Genomic DNA, 16,643 nt, shown 5'->3' on the forward strand with positions numbered 1-16,643 from the left:
AGCCGAACATACGTTTTATATATAGTCAGTAAGGCATCCCTGCGTAGTCCAGAGCGATGGTGGCTGAGCCGGCGGAGCATAGCTACGGCTCGTTCTGCCTTTGTTTTAATATGTTCAATGTGACTGCGCCAGGTGTGCTTGCCATCGTAAATAACACTAAGGTATCTGACTTCGTCAACATGAGGAATGATTTTCTGTCGGTATTGTAAAGCTGTATGCACCTGTGCAGTTAATGGGAATACTAATACCGCACTCTTGCTAATATTTAACGACATACATAACCCCCCTAGCCATGACTCCAGCATTCCTAAGTAATTCTGCAATGACTGTTGTGGTGAATGTATATTATTTGCGGATGTAAAAAATGCGATATCGTCCGCATAAACATAAACATGCACTTCCGGAGACAAAGGAATTGTGCCTAGCAAAATGCTAAATAATATAGGGGAAAGAACGGAACCCTGTGGTACACCTCTTGTCTGCTTGTGTTTAGACGTCGAAATACCGTGTTGGTAACAATAATACTCTCTATCCCTTATAAATTCATAGATCCAAGCGGTTATATATTTTGGGAATTCGTAGACTGAAGCTTATCTAATAGAATACGATGTTCTACAGAGCCGTATGCTTTTGATACATCTAACGTCACCAAAGCTGCGTATTCTCGTTTGCGGCGAACAAGCTTAATGCGGCTCTCTAAATCTATATGGGCGCATAATATGGAGTGGCCGGGACGAAATACAACCTGACAAGGACTGAGAAGGGTATCATCCAGCATAAAATTTGTTATACGGCCGTGAAGAACCCTTTATATTAATTTGACGACATTGGAAGTAAGATAAATTGGTCTTATGTTGTCTAAGTCAAACTGATTTTTTCTTTAACAGTGTGATAATTTTAGGTACTCTCCACTCTCTTGGCACCCATGAATTTTTTAGAGAGAAATTTATTACGTTTAGCAGGTCCTGAGGCGCATAATCAAATAAAACTTTTAGCATTCCTGTTCTAATTCCATCTGGACCGGGGGCTGACGCCGGTAACGAACTAATGATGCCTTCAAGCTCTGTCGTTTTTACTGTTACTAAGTCGCCTCCCAAGGGAGGTTTCTATAGTCCTATCGGCAACTTATGTTTTAAACGTCGCGCGATTCCTTGAGCAATTTTCTCAAGTGATTCTGATAATTCTTTTGTTGATAGAACGACAGATTCGGCATTCACGGGCGCCAGTATAACTTTACGAGATCGAAAAAATTTAAACAGGGCTTTTTTATTGCTTGACTTCAAAAGGTATGTGTAGTGCTTGGAATCATAATCCTCCTTAGCTTTTGAGACTGTTCGTTTAAATGTAGTAGCTAGATATGTATAATCAGCCCAATTAACAGGACATTGGTTGTATAAAAGTTTTTTCCACGCAGATTTTCTACGTCTGAAATCTCGCTTCCCGTGTGTTCTATTCTCCTGGAAGTGGAAGTGGAACCCCATCACATATAACCCCGTTCTTCCAAGAAAGTTGCACCCAAAGGGTTCTTGTGGCTATTTAAAAAAAAGAAAAAACAAAGGTTTTATAACAAGTGGCACCTGCCTTCTTGCGATCCGTTTTTGTACGTTTGGACTTTGACCTTCACTGTAGATGAATGGACACAGTGGTGCGGGGAGCACATTATTTGTCGTTATAGAGCTTTCTCTACTTAACCGCGAACAGCTATTCAGGCAAAAATCTTACACTAAAGAAGCTCACGAAGTATTGTCTAGTGAATCATTAGAATAAAACCCAGCATTTGAGAGACTTGGCGCGTTAGGCAGTCGACATTGCGTTGGGCTCGTCGCATAGCAGCAATTTATCTTTATAAAGAATACACGCAGAAACTCCTCTGGGGTTTGTCTAAGTATGCGTAAGCATTGTGCCACTTGCTCATATCCGCGCAGCCCGGTGTCATTATTGTTATGAAACCTGATCCGACCAGCATAAACGACAGCGCTGCGGCGACACGAACTGTTGCGGAAGGCTATGTCAGGTGAAATGATGATGGAAGTAACGTACTGCAGGTGGCGGCGTCGCGTCTCATGATGTTCCGATCATTGTAAGCGGTTATCGCTCTTTAGCGCCTTATCCATCCGCGTCGAACCATTATGAACCGTCACCAAACGTACTCAGGCGGCGGCTTCGTATAGCACCGCCGCGTGGACCGTATACCTTGGAAGCGCTCTGTGATGAAGGCAGAGAGCGCCGAGTGCTGATAGCTTCGTGAGCGCTGTGTTCTCGCAGCTTAGTTCGTGTTGAAGCGAGAGGCAGCACGAAGGTGAATTCGCTCGCTGCTGCGAGCCCTATCTTGAAAGCGATCGTCTTATGTAACAGACGTGCGGACGGTTTTCCTCGTTGGGTAAGCATAGAAATGCTAACGCATTTAAGTGCTCCTTCTTCTAGCTGACGATGAAGAAAGAAGTTCGTGCTCGTAATTCACTGCGCTTCTGGTCGTATTGCGGCGCGTTTGTGCAAGGTCAAGTACGTCGTGCCTTGTGGTTCAACACGTTTTAATGCTGAATGAAAGTACCAGTTTCTCTGCAAGGTCAACCATAAGAGTGTTTGGACGGGTTCCTCACTTAAGTCTGCAGCGCATCTTACAAATATATCAACACAAGGTTAGTGCTACCGGAAGCATTACATGTCCTATGAAGCAGAAAAGCCGGCGTTGTGCGCAACGAGTGACAGGAAAAATTTAATTAAGGTGGATTAAGGTTAGTGCAAATTAGAAAAAGGTGGATTAAGGGGGAGTTGGATTACGTCAGAGTGTTAACTTAAGGTGATAACTTAAATAAGTCATGTTTTCTTATTCAAATCACGTGAGTACCGTCAATTTCTCTCTTTCGCCTCTGTTTCCTGTAGAATAACCTGTAGAAGCACCCCTGTTCCGATAATTACGTATTAAATCCGTATTACTTCGTTGTTTTAAACATTTTAAAAAAGGTTCGGTGCTTCTTATTAAATGTAGTTTAACGGCTTCCTATGACCGAGAAATATTCGCAATTTAGGTGAGCATACTTAGAAGTGCTGTAGAACTTCGTGAGAGTTTTCTTGCCGAGACAAAACAGCCCCGCATTGGAGTATTTCAAAATTGGCTCCATCGCCGTGCGCTGTGGACCTTCGTGGTATTGTATATATTCAACACCATCTTATGCAATGTGACAATTAGTTTATGTGGTTGTGTCTTAGGGACGCCGTGTGGACTGGGACATTTCTTTGAAAGCGTGCCCTGTGTACAATGCTCAGTACTTTGTATATGGTATCTTCCTAATGTAATTGTGTCGTTATTGTTAGTCGAAGTATTTGTATAACCTTTTGTTGAAACAAATCTTTTTCTAAACACGAACCAGAATTCATTCAAGACCATGTTATATAATGTGACAAATACTTTAGGCGTAACTGTGCGTTTCTGTTGGTCTAAGTGGTTATGCGATAGGGAGACAATGTGGACTCTGAGAACCCGTCACCGCACTGATGCGATTAAATACAGTTTCTTTATTTTTTGTACCCACATTAGAACAGCAGAATGTTCGATCATATTTGATCATGTCCGGTCATGTTCGATCTTGATCACCTTCTGAATTCTTCTTGTATGCTTTTTAACCACTGATATTCATTGCTTTTTGTTTTATGTTTGTTTCCTCCGCTTCTTTGCCATCTCTGTATTTCCTACTTCCCACACCTGCGATAGCCCTTTGGGGCTGCAGTATGTCGAAATAAATAAAAAAATAAATAAAATAAAAATAAATAAATAAATAAATAAATAAATAAATAAATAAATAAATAAATAAATAAATAAATAAATAAATAAATAAATAAATTTGAAAACATAGCCTGTATAAAATGCTCAGTACTTTGTATAGGTTATCGTCCTGGTGGTATTGCGCCGTCGTTGTGACTCAACATGTCCTTATCGTCGTTTGTTGAAATACACTTTTTTCTAAACACAACAGCTACAAATCATTGACGTCGGTTAGGTTTAACAAAGTAAAAAGACAAGCTTTCAAAGTGAACGCGCAATAGTTAACGGGTTGTGAACGTTCATTCGGCATTCCTGCTCCATTGGTGACTTGCCAGGTTTGAGGAGCGGTACCAGACGGCTTGTCTTCCATCCTTAGGAAACATTTCCATCCCGCCATGATTAATTGAATATCTCCAGCAACGCATTTCATGTTCGCTCAGCCCGGTGGCACAAGGTGCGGTACGATATGTCATCTGGTCCAGGCGACGACGACCGATTGCACAAAGCAAGTGCTGCATCGAGCTCCTCGGTGGTGAAAGGCAGGTCCATGCGTGAATCCCGTGAATGCGACATATGATGCTATCCGTTCAAAGGAGCCTGTGTACGTTGATTGGCCTGCAATCTTCCCGCCGAAATCTTCCGCTACCTCGATGTCCTCGAGACGTTGGAAAAACGCCGGTGCTTTGAATGGCATGCGTCGATCGGGAAATGCACATTGGCCTCGTACTGTTCTCCATATATGAAGAAAGGGGTTTTCGAGAGTATTGGGATTCACACAATTTCGCCCGCCATAGAGACTGCAGTTTGTCTATTCGAAGCCAGATCTTCTTTTGCGTGCGTCTGGCTATCCCTTCGATCCCGGATGGACTTCTTGTATCGGTGTCTTCTATCGGCAAGCCGACAAATCGCACGCAGTCGCTCCGACTCCACGTCGCATTCCGAGAACTTTGGAGAGCATCTCGGCGTGCACATCGCAGTCTGCGTTGCTTCCTTGATGGCTTGCTGAAGACCAGAAGGGAGACCTTTGCTACAAGCGTCTTCCATGCTGGTTTTGAATACAGGCCAAACAATACGCCGTATTGTGCTTGGCGAATGACAGCTGGCCAAACGTTTGACCTTAAGGTGACAGGCCACACAGACAATTTTTTTTCTCTAAATCGGAATCCAGGATATAAACAACTTTTTTTTCCCTAAATAAGTAGGTCTTATTTAGCTTATACAACTATATAAAGGGCAGGATATGGTTCATTTTATATTTTGGCCGGCAATTCTTGTCATAAAATGTGGTAAAAGTGCTGCTTGCGCCATCAGGGATACGAATTAATAAATTGATGAATTGAGTAAAGCCTTGGCATTTATGTAGCTATGTAGCGGTCATTTGCAGTGAAGTAGGATAACTGCAATGTGATATATATTAACAAAGTAATCTTCGAAAAACTAAGCAATGTGGAAAAATTGCCAGTTTGGATCAAATTTATTTGTAAAATGAGCTGTAAATGGAAAAATATTGCATGAATTTCTTTTGTTCAAGTTAGTTGCGCATATCTCTATGTGAGGAATGAGTGTGCAACATTTCATATCAAAATGTTATTCAAAACAAAGTCATCAAAGTTTGCGTAACATTCGGTGGAGCGAAATCTTGTTTTGAGAAAAACGTAAGCATATCTTCAAGCCACGTGAAAGATCTCAAAACTACACAGAGGCCTAAAATACACCATATTGCCAGCTGGAACCTTCATGAGATGCACTAGTCTCCTTTTCGTGTGGCTGTTCGGCGACAACATAAAATGAAAAAAAAAGAAGAGTATTTTGAATAATATTTATGTCAAAGAAATAGTGCCGATTTTCAGTTTCGCAATACGAGGGTACCAAGTTGGAAAACTAACCGTAACCCAAAAGCCAATGATGATAGGAAGGCCATTTCTTTCAGCATGTTGCTGAATGTTTGGCAGATAAATTGTAAACAATTTTGCAGTCACTATAGAAAGCGTTTATTTCTCAAGACGATGATAGGATATTTTTCATCACTTTCTTTTCGATGCTTGTTTGCCGTTTTCATGCACAGTTCTTCTTTTGTATATTTTAATATTGCGTTATGTTGTCTTTGTGTGTAGAAAGGATTGCCTTTGTTTGACGTCGTTTAAGAAGTATTGTCACTTACGTACATAGTAATTTCAGCTGTTGTAGCTTGCATAGACTTCAGTGTATTTTTATTTTCCTTATTTTTTCTTTATCTCTTTTGTTAATGCTGCTGCTACTGCAAGATGTACACGAACACGGGCCTGCACTTGCTTCGGCTATTGGCCCAAAATTTTCTTTCTCTTTTTTTGCGCACTGTGTGTGGACACTTGAAGGAAATAAATGAAATGAAATGTATCAAGCCAGATTGTTGCTTTGGGACGTTAAAACCTATCATTTTTTCTTCTATAAAATCAAACTTATTTCACCGAATGCATGAAAACTGTGTTTCATGAGAATACTAAACGTGTTTAACCCTAAAGTGGTGTTGGAGTTCGTCTTACACATGTCACGCCCAACACGCATTGTCTTCATTGGCTAGGACATCTGGTGAGTAAAGTTTAGCATAGGAATCCAACAAGTACAAGTTTGTTCTATTGTGATCTCAGTTTTACAGGGCACAACTTGAATATTGTTATTTGTAGGCTTCCAAAAGGTACCTCTGCAAGTCTGCGTATGTGCATAGCTCGTTTAAAAGCGTTCGTGAAAGTGGGCTTCTCCACAATAAGAAGCTACGTGCGGAGAAGCCCGTTTTACTGCACTGTCTGCGTTTTGTACATTTATTTATTTATTTATTTATTTATTTATTTATTTATTTATTTATTTATTTGTTATAGATACTTTCAGAGCCCGACGGCATTACAGAAAGGAGTGGTTAATACATGTACAAGTGTGCCATAATACAATTTATGAAAGTACAAGTTAACAAAATAAGTAATCTTGAATGGCATTTCTGAAGTTATTTTCAGTAACGGCAGCGATGGAGGCAGGAAGCTGGTTCCATTCTGCGCTGGTTTTGGGGATGAAAGCATCATTATATAGGTTAGTGCGGCAATATGGTACACCAACCTTAAACTTGTCCACACGCGATGAAATGTGCGTCGGTTGAAGGAAAAGGTAGCTTTTTAACACTTTATTATTATTATTATTATTATTATTATTATTATTATTATTATTATTATTATTATTATTATTATTATTATTATTATTATTATTATTATTATTATTATTATTATTATTATTGTTATTGTTGTTGTTGTTGTTGTTGAAAACATATATACTTTTAACAGGAACGGGAAAGCGAGGAGCAGACTGGCAACTGCCACCGGAAGGGGCAGAAAGCCTGCCTATTTTTCAGAAGGGATGTGGCAGCAACACAGAAATGGAAGATAGGAAGGAGGGGGAAGAAGAGGAAAGAAAGATCAACAGGACAAACCTAAAGGAATAAAGTAAAACACACAGTACCGATCGCACAGATTAGGGCCGGTCACTGAAGGTCACGCAACTACAGAATGGTAAATAGAATAAATAGTATCGACGCTACAAACGTGAATCTAAGTTATTTAATTCTATAAATATAAGTAGAGCGCCATGAGCCCCGTCACGTCGAGACGTACAAGCATTGGAGTAGCAACATTCGTCGAGTGTCGTAGACCGCAGGCCAAGGAGATGATAGTCTCTCACTAGCGACGTGCGCTGCGCACTGAAAGCGGGACACTCAAATATAAAATGCTGAACTGTCTCGCAGCAGCCACAAGACGTACACGATAGACTGGCCACACGTCCTTGTCTGTATAAACGTTCGTGCACATTCACGCAGCCAACCATCAACTTGAGTAGTTGCGCTCTAGCACGACGAGTCAAGCCTTGACCGCGCACACGGAGCGGGAACGTTACAGTTGCGACGCGCTGGTCTGTATACTGTTTTAGTAGGTGGCAACGAATCAGCAGACGAGCTTCATCAAGCTTGTACAAAATTTCAGGGCAGACGCAGTTGTTATGAGCGCAAGTTGAAGCTAGACGATCAGCCTCTTCATTTCCGGCGATTCCTACGTGTGAAAGTATCCATTGAGTAACGAAAGATACCCCATGAGATGAAATTTTGGTTGCAGAGTCAGTGATGCTGCGCAGAACTGGCTGTCAATCTGACTGCGTTGTAACCTGCTAAGGGCAGCGCGGGAGTCCTTAAAGATGGCAATCTTCGATGCGGTTAACTTCTCGTGCACGTATTTCAGTGCATCATTAATCGCTGCTAGCTCCGCAGTTGTTGAGGAAGTTGGATGAGGAATTTGAAAGATACGCCGTACTTGAGTTGAGGGGCAGAAAAAAGGGGCAGAGGCGCATTGACCGTCGCTGTGTACAGATGCATCTGTGTATACTTGAAGATAATCTGGAAATCATTCGAAGATGTGAGACTGAGCCAATTGGAATATTGCCGGAACAGGCATATCATACTTTCTGTGTATGTGAGGGATTGCGAGGTAAATGGGGTATACGTGTATCGTGATATCTTTTTTGGAGGCGGAGGCTTCTGGCAGTCTGTCGAGCCGCAGTATATGTTGGTGTTAGCCAAATGGGTAGGTGATCTGAGCCCCACGGGCCAGGTTCACATGACCAGGCTAAGCACACATCTCTCGTTGATATCGCGAGGTCTATATTGATGATAAATTTTGTGAAAGAAGCATAGACGAAGATGTAAAGACAGATCTGGCAGGTTCAGTGTCTTCTTCATTGTGGATACAGAAGCGAAGATGGAATAATTTGACAGAATAAAAACCGGGCGGCGCGATTCTGAACGAATTCGAGGGTAGCGATTATTATGAATTGACTGGAGTCACAGATGCTAGACGCATATTATAGTTTTGGATGGACTAAAGTATTATACAGAATTATCTTTAAGGAAGACGGCGCTTTGGAGAAGTTACGGCACAGTTGTTGCGTTCTCCAGGGTAGCGTACCCCACTGCTGCCGAGCAGTTGTTGCGACGCCTGGTTCTCGAAGCTCGACCGGCGTTACTTTTGAGTAGCGTGGCGTTGTCGGCAGGCTGCAGGCGTCTGGTAGACCATGGCGATCAGGAAGGGACGGGACGATTTCTAGTGCGAAACTTGCACGGTTTATTCAATGGCTGGTTAAAGATGTAAAAAAAAAGAGAATGAAGTGAAAAATTACATTGTGGCGCCCTTTAAATAGGCACACTAAAATCGTAGGCGGGATCTTGCTCACGTCAACGTGACGTGACATGAACTGAGTCCCACGGTGCTTGGCGGCGGCACCCACTTTCCCAGGACGATGTTTTCCTGAGCTTGCCTCCGCTGGTGGCAACCCGCGGGTCCTGGAGACCGTAGGCAGCTGATCCCTTCTCTTTAGCACGTCGTTGATCCGCGGAAAGGGCGTCTGGTTGTGGATGGGCGGCTGATCCATTCTCCCAGTTCGTCTTCACGAGCATGCCTCCGCTGGCGGCAGCCCGGGGGTCCTGTCCGGTTCGCGGAAAGTATTTTCACGCACACACGCAAAGGGGCCTGTGAACACTACGAGGCGTCCACCAGACAGGCATCCACTCGAGACAACCACAGCAAAGTAGGAATCCATTCTTCGGTTCGCTTAGGGGCCTGTAACACACACACAAACACACACACGAAGTGTACACACACGAAGGGGCCTGTAAGTACGGCGTTGCACCTGCCAGGCCGGTAACCACTCGAAACAACCACAGCAAATTAGGAATCCACCCTCCGTTTCGATGAGGCATGGTGGTTAAGCATCCTTTTTGCCCGGAGTGTTACACGCCAACCGTAACAGCAGGTAGCCAAGAGTACGGTTAGCATTGCGGGTTACGTAATCAACGTGCAAGTTCCAGGATAGGTCGTTATTAATATTAATGGCATGGTATTTGTAGGAATTCACGCAATTCAAGGGGGCTCCTTTAAGGTAATACGTTTAGTTTGTGCTGTGAAGGTGCCAGGTTATTCTCAAGGTTTTACATTTATTAATGTTTAAATGCATAAGCCATTTGTCACGCCAGAGGGGCAATTGGTCGAGATATTCTTGGATATTTAGTGAATCAGATGAGTTTGTTACTTTGTGGTAAATTACGAATCGCAAAAAGCTTAATTGATAAAAAAACAATACTGTCAATATACACAAAAATAATAAAGGGCCCAGTACAAACCCCTGTGGTACGCCGGACGTAACAGAAGAAAGTGTAGAAGAATAATCGTTAACAGTGACATACTGGATTCGGTTTGAAAGAAAGTCTTTTATGCAGTTAAATACGCTAGTGTCAATATTAAGTTTACTAAGCTTGAAAAGAAGTAAGTTAGGAGGTGCTGAGTCAAATGCCTTTGCGAAATCGAGAAAAATACAGTATATTGAAGCCGAGGTCAGCAGATATAGATAGAGCATTAGTAAACTGTAGCAGTTGGGTTTCACATAAAAGAATTCTCTTAAATAGATATAGAGAGTTATTAAATAAAAGAATTGTTCTCTGAAAATTCAATTAGCTGCGAATGTATGATATGTTCTATGATTTTGCATGACATGCTTGTCTGTGAGATCGGCCGATAGTTATCTGCTGAATGAGCATTACCTGATTTGAAGATAGAAACCACTTTCCCCACCGTCCAGTTGCCGGGTAATGGGGAACATTGTAAAGATTGTTGAAGAAGTTTTGAGAAAATGATTGCTGCGTACACTTCAGTTATATTTAACGTCCTTGAGTAGGCCAGCACCAGCGGTCTAGGACGTCTTCAGATTGTCAATGAGCTTGGTAACGCCAACCCAATCTGTAACAATGGGATCCATAGGGGGAAAGTTTTGGTCAGGTGAACATGGTAATAATGTAGGAGCAGCTGTACTGAAGAAGGATACAAATGTATTGTTTAAGACTGTGCAAGACTGGCTAAACCGAAGGGTAGCGTCATCGCTACTAGAAATCAATGTTAAAGGGGCCCTGAACCACTCTTTATCGATATAGAGAAATGAATTTCAAGTTAAATTAGAATATTTCCGAAATACTTTGCCGCAAGAAGTACTTCAGTGAGCGCAGCAGAAACGGAGTTATTGGCAATTAAACATGGCGTTAGCGGCACTTCCGTTCCTTCTTCAGGGACTTGCACTGCGAAGGCTATAGTATACGGTGGAGCGGGTCGTGCCCACAACGCTCCGCCTTCTGAACGTCTCCGTGGAGCTCAAATTTGATTTTGGGTATTCACGTAGGCGCCACTATTTCCGATTTTGGCGCCTATCTCTACTTTGCTATCACTTTACCCAGCGTAGGGTAGCAAACCGCATCTACCCATCTGGTTAACCTCCCTGCCTTTCCCCTTCCTTTTGTCTCTCTCTAATAGACGCGCCTAACGCGGTTGTCCTCGGCGAGCCGCAGTGCGCTCAGCCAGCAAACTTGTGGCGGCACCCCGCGGCGACCGTGGTACCTACGCTACATCGCACACCGCAGCTACCTGCAACTGCAGCACATGTGCGCAACGTTTGCTCCGTTCACGACAGGGCTCAAATGGCCGCTCGCGCTCATACGCTCCAATCTGGTCGTGTCACGTGGTGCGGACTGGCTTTGTCCAGCACCAGCTTGACCGACCGATAGTATAGCCACATCCAACTTGCGCATACTGAAGCGCTTTCATTAGGAAGCGAAGTCTACCGGAGCCCTTGTCTAACCAGGAGCCGCTAGGAGTGAGCTCTCGCTGGCGAGCATGCGTGTGGTCTGTCTTTTAAGTTTCGCGTGTCTCGAGGCAAGTTGACTGCTCAAAATTAGCACAAATTAGTGTGACGCGACGGCTACGACACCGATAAGCGTGGTGGAAAAAGTTGAATTCCTACGCGGGCTGCCACGGCCGAGCGTGAGCACACGATAGTCGCCTTCTTCGGGAAGTATACGTAATTATTATCAAAATTTAAAAGCAGATTTTCGCTTACTTCAGCCTGCTTATTAAACTTCGTCAATAAATATACGCAGTAACAGTAGGAAGAAGCGCACTGATCCACATACCGTTACTATTCGCCAATAGCAGCCGCGTATAGAATCCGCTAAGAGCGGTCGGTCGGATGGCGCTGGCGCTGATTTCCCTAAGAACAGATTAAAAACTTCCGTTACATGGTCTCTTACGCAAGAAAAAACATTACACGCATATTCTCATGTGGGAGTTATCTAAACGATGCGTAAGCATTTGCTACTAGTCACCTCCTGCTGTGTCGTATGTTGCTGTGTTTGGTGTAATAGCGAGAAACACCGCGAAATGATCTTGAAACGGAGAAGCGCGGTTGCAACGCCGAAATGTTAACTGAGACCACCATGAGACGACCAAGAAAAGGCAAATAGTAGCAATGTTAACTCATGTTATATATAACCCCCAGAGGATGTGAACGTGGAATGAAATGGCGAGATATATTTTGTAATTGAAGCAATATATACAACATTCATTAGGTACGCTGTCTTGTGTTTGATGTTTCTTGTTGAGTTTTTTCTTTATCTTCAACTTGAATGATGCCGCCTCTTCGGGGAAGATGAGCCCTGGCCGATGCATGCTGTAGCACGCGACGTAATTGAACAGTCTCACGTTTGGTAGACCTCATGACGAGACCGTGTATATGGCGCTATGGTCCTTGCGATTAGAACAAAAAATTGCAGCCGTTCGAACGTGTTGCAATCCATATACAGCGAAGCTTTGTTTGAGCGTATAAAGAGTCGACACACACACACACACACACACACACACACACACACACACACACACACACACACACACACACACACACACACACACACACACACACACACACACACACACACACACACACATACGTCGAGCTTTTTTCTTAAGCAGACTTGCTTAGTCAGCAGCTCCGCAGCATGCGCATACGTACCTACATAGCGAAATTCGAGTCCATTCTATCCGCAAGAAGCTTTTATTCCTCATTGCAGCCGCAGACGCGCTCAGGCGATCTTCTTGGTTCTTTCTTTCCCCCACATGGCCGGCGCCGCCGCTGTAGTAACAAGGGGCTTTACGCTGTAGCGGCTGCGAGCGCCATCTGGTGGTGCTGCAAGGAACCCAGCGGCGCGCGCGCCGCGCATGCTCCACTGTGATTGTTGGCTTATTCGCCAAGGGGACATCTAGGCCGCAGCCACGATCACGAAATCCGGAGATGTTCGCAAAGAGAAACTGCATTTAAGAAAAAAAAGATGTCCGAACAAAAAAAAAGCTGGTATATTTTTGTAACACCCCTTTTACTTGAGCACCGATCCCCTCTATCCCTCTTCCGGCCTGTCATCGATTCCAAGGCAGAACGAGTAGGCCTTTTAATCACAACTCCACCCCATGCACCCCCCACCCCCCATCCTGGGGTCGCATGGCTAAACTCGAAAAAACGATAATTGATGTGACTACACTATGGAATATAAAAGTAAATATATAAATCTTTGCAGGCCCCGCTTTATTTATATGAGCCCCATCTTCCTATTTTTTTATTGCCATAAGAAACACGAATGCTGATTCTCGCGCGGGGAAAAAATAACCGCGCGAGAATCTCGCGCGGTTATTTTTTCCCCGCGCGCTGCGCAAGATACGTATATATGACAGCAAAACGCAATAATATTTGTGTGCTCTTCCACGGATTTGAGTCATTCTTTGGACAAAATACGTCTTTGGTGTTAACAATAGACGTAGTCTAGAGCAAAGCCTCTAGTCCTGTTATAATTAGTTTGGGAAAGAATGTGGGATTTAAAAAACAAATGTATTTGTTTGGTTTCTTGTCTACATGAATTTTTCAAAAACTACAGTGAAGGCCGAAAGAGCAATAGTAATTGGCCGCATGAATAAATTTGAGTGCCTTGTCTGAGCCGGAGATGGATGTGCGCTTCTTTCGATAAACTTATCGGATGACGCTAACCGGCGTAGAATCACCATGCGCTGTCCTTTTTATTGACAAACTCGTAGCTCTGTACCGGGAGCAGTCTTCTGCCCGCATTTTTTATTTTTTTTTTGTAAAATTGTAGTTTGCTGAGTTTGGTTTCGGTCGCTTATAATCGGTGGATGCCTGCAACGCAGTAGCGTTAGAGGTTTCGATGTGATGGTTTACGACGTCTTTTCTTCTCCAACACTTTCCTTTATGGTTAAAAATCAAAGGAGAGCTTTGTAGCAGCATGATAGTCCAATAAGTACTTGAAAATGGAGATTCCAAAGGCAAGTGTAGTGCGGCCGAAATGTTGGCATTAGTCTGAAGCGTCTTCCTCCCTTGTTCAAACTTATGTGGATCCACTGCACGGAATAACGAATCCACCGCTGTGCCAATGTTTCTTCATTCGTCTCTGTTTTTTGTGTCGTTTCGGCGCTTATTGCTGGGTATTCTTCTTCTATGCTTCCTGTCCGCAGTACCACCCATCGTACCCTTAGTTTCGATTGAAGCCGAGTATTGATGGAACGTGCTTGTGGAATCCTCCTGTCGGGGCGATCGACAGTGGTGCACTGAAAGATCTGCTTTGTGACATTGACCCTTTGACTGCATTGACACTCTATATTCTCCCTTCATGTTTGAGATCAAGTTATTATACGTGCAGGATACGATGTTGACATTGTACTTCGTCACTGTATTACACAGTTCATTTGAAATAACGCACACACATAATCACGTGCATGCGTGCTCTTTCCTTTCGCACGCAAAAAGCGCCACGCTCGATCTGAACGCAAGAATAAACGTAACAGCAGACTGAAATGTATCAAGAAGTGTAGCTCGTGCTCTAATAGCCCGCGTTTTGCAGGCAAGAAGCAACTATTCGCTAAAACGAAAATTCATTCAAGTGAAATGTAGATGCATGGGCTTCCTCTTGTTACGAGCATACTGTACTTTCTTCGAGTGGTTTTTGATGTGGTGAAATTTGAGGACAGCAGCCATCAGGGGTTGCGACTGTAAACACAGACGCTCGTAGTCCGACATATTGTTTGCTTCACTGCATTTTTCTGTGACAGCAGGTGCAGCCATCCAGCAAAGTGAAGGGACACACCTCACACACCTCATCCCCGCCAGCTCCCTCCGCCCATGCATTTAACGACAGAGGCAATGTTGCTTCACTTGGGTTGCGTTGCGTCGACCACTGGAATGATCCGGGAACAGTTCTATAAGACAGCTGTTTCTTCCTCCACATCTATCCGTGTCGGGTACATCTCTCCGTGGCGCGCAGTAACCAACTCGTGAACGGAGTCGCTGCTGCGAGGCGGTAAGAGGGGTTCGACCGAGAAGTTTCTCGGCGACGACGTCTGCGGCGGCGACGGACGGGGGGGGGGTGGTGGCGGGGGAGGCAGCGCGGGCGACGGCGGCGCGATCAAGTTTTAGGGCGCCCGGCGAGAGACGGAAAGGCGGGGCGACCTGATAGGTGCGGCCGCCTTATCCAATGGAGGCCGCTCGACGCCGACCAATGGCGCGGCCGCCATGAGAGCCCGCTCCATTGATTAGATCACTCCTCGGCTGTCAACTCGGCAAGCAAGCGCGCCGCGCCGGGGTCCCCCCTTTCAAGTTTTTTGCGCTCATCGGCCGGCGAAAAAGTGCTTCTCCTGCCCCGCATCCCGCCAGCGAACAAAACACAAAAACACTCCCCAAAACAGTGGGTCCGTGGTGACGACGACCGGCTTTCCCGAGTTCCCAGTATCGACGCGCTCTGACCGCGCCGCTGCCGTTCGAGCGTCGACTTAGTTATTTTTATTTTTTCCCGCCCTTTTCGGTTCTTGAGAAACAAACAGACTGCCTTCTTACTTGGCGTTGGGCGGAGAGAGACCGACAAGTGCACGGCGGCAGCGAAGGAGCGTGTGGCATGCATGATGATGCGTCCGCGTGGGCGGCGGCTGCACGGTGCCGTGTGGAATCCTCCTGTCGCATCTGGTGAGCAGTGTGTGCGACGTGGACAGTGGACTGTCACGGCACTATGAAAGCATGGCCGATCAAGGAGGACACAGGTGCACGCGCAGAAAGCAAGCCAATCCTCGGAGGAAAAACGGTACGTGAGATGTTTTCACCCAAAACCAAGAACGGAGAGAGGACGAATAGTAAAGAAAAAAAAAAGATCCTTCGCGTTCTTTTCTCTTTTTCGTTCATACCTTTCCTTCGCGACATAATGGGTGGCCGAAGACACGCGCGTGCGTTGGTTGTAGGCGGCAGTGTAGCAACGAAACTCACGCCTGGCATGACTGTCAAACCGCGAAAGCTCTGCTGTACATCCTCAGTTTACGAGAAGTGCTGCGAGTGATGTCATATCTCGTCATTGACGTGCGTGTCAATTTCACAAACGCGCACAGGCTTGCACCTCATCGGGTCGCATGGTGGGAGAAAGCACAGCTGGTCGCACGTTCGATGGGCGAGGCACGCGGCTCACACAACGCACCTCCACTTGACATCGCTGCCGTTGTGCAGGCACCGCCGGCCGAGCCCGTCTCACAGTCGTAGCGACCGATGACTACTCGCACAGCTCGTCCCCAACGCTGTTTCCGCGCGCGCGTCGTCCGTGCCGGGACGGTTCCAACATTTCCTCCGGACGGCACTAAACTTCGTCAGGCTTAGCGCCAACTCGGGTTCGGCCGCCCGCTTCAGGGGGAGCGATATCCCTCTCTCACTTTCACTTCCTCCTCTTCACTAAACTCACTCTCCTTTCCGAGCCGCGGTTCGGAGAGATCCCGCGGCGTGGAGCCACCGGCGTCATTCTGCTCCGGGTCGATTCTCTTTTCGGTCGCTGTTCGCTGCACTTGTTCCCTGCTTCTTAGCTCTGCTTTCGCTTCGTAGGTGCAACTTCTGCGAATTTCTTGTGAGACTTCAAACCGGGCTGTGGTTAAAGCGCTGGTGCGGCACCAGCTTGCTTTACTCAAAC

The sequence above is a fragment of the Dermacentor variabilis genome, chromosome 5, assembly GCF_050947875.1.
Source record: "Dermacentor variabilis isolate Ectoservices chromosome 5, ASM5094787v1, whole genome shotgun sequence".
Lineage (NCBI taxonomy): Eukaryota > Metazoa > Arthropoda > Arachnida > Ixodida > Ixodidae > Dermacentor > Dermacentor variabilis.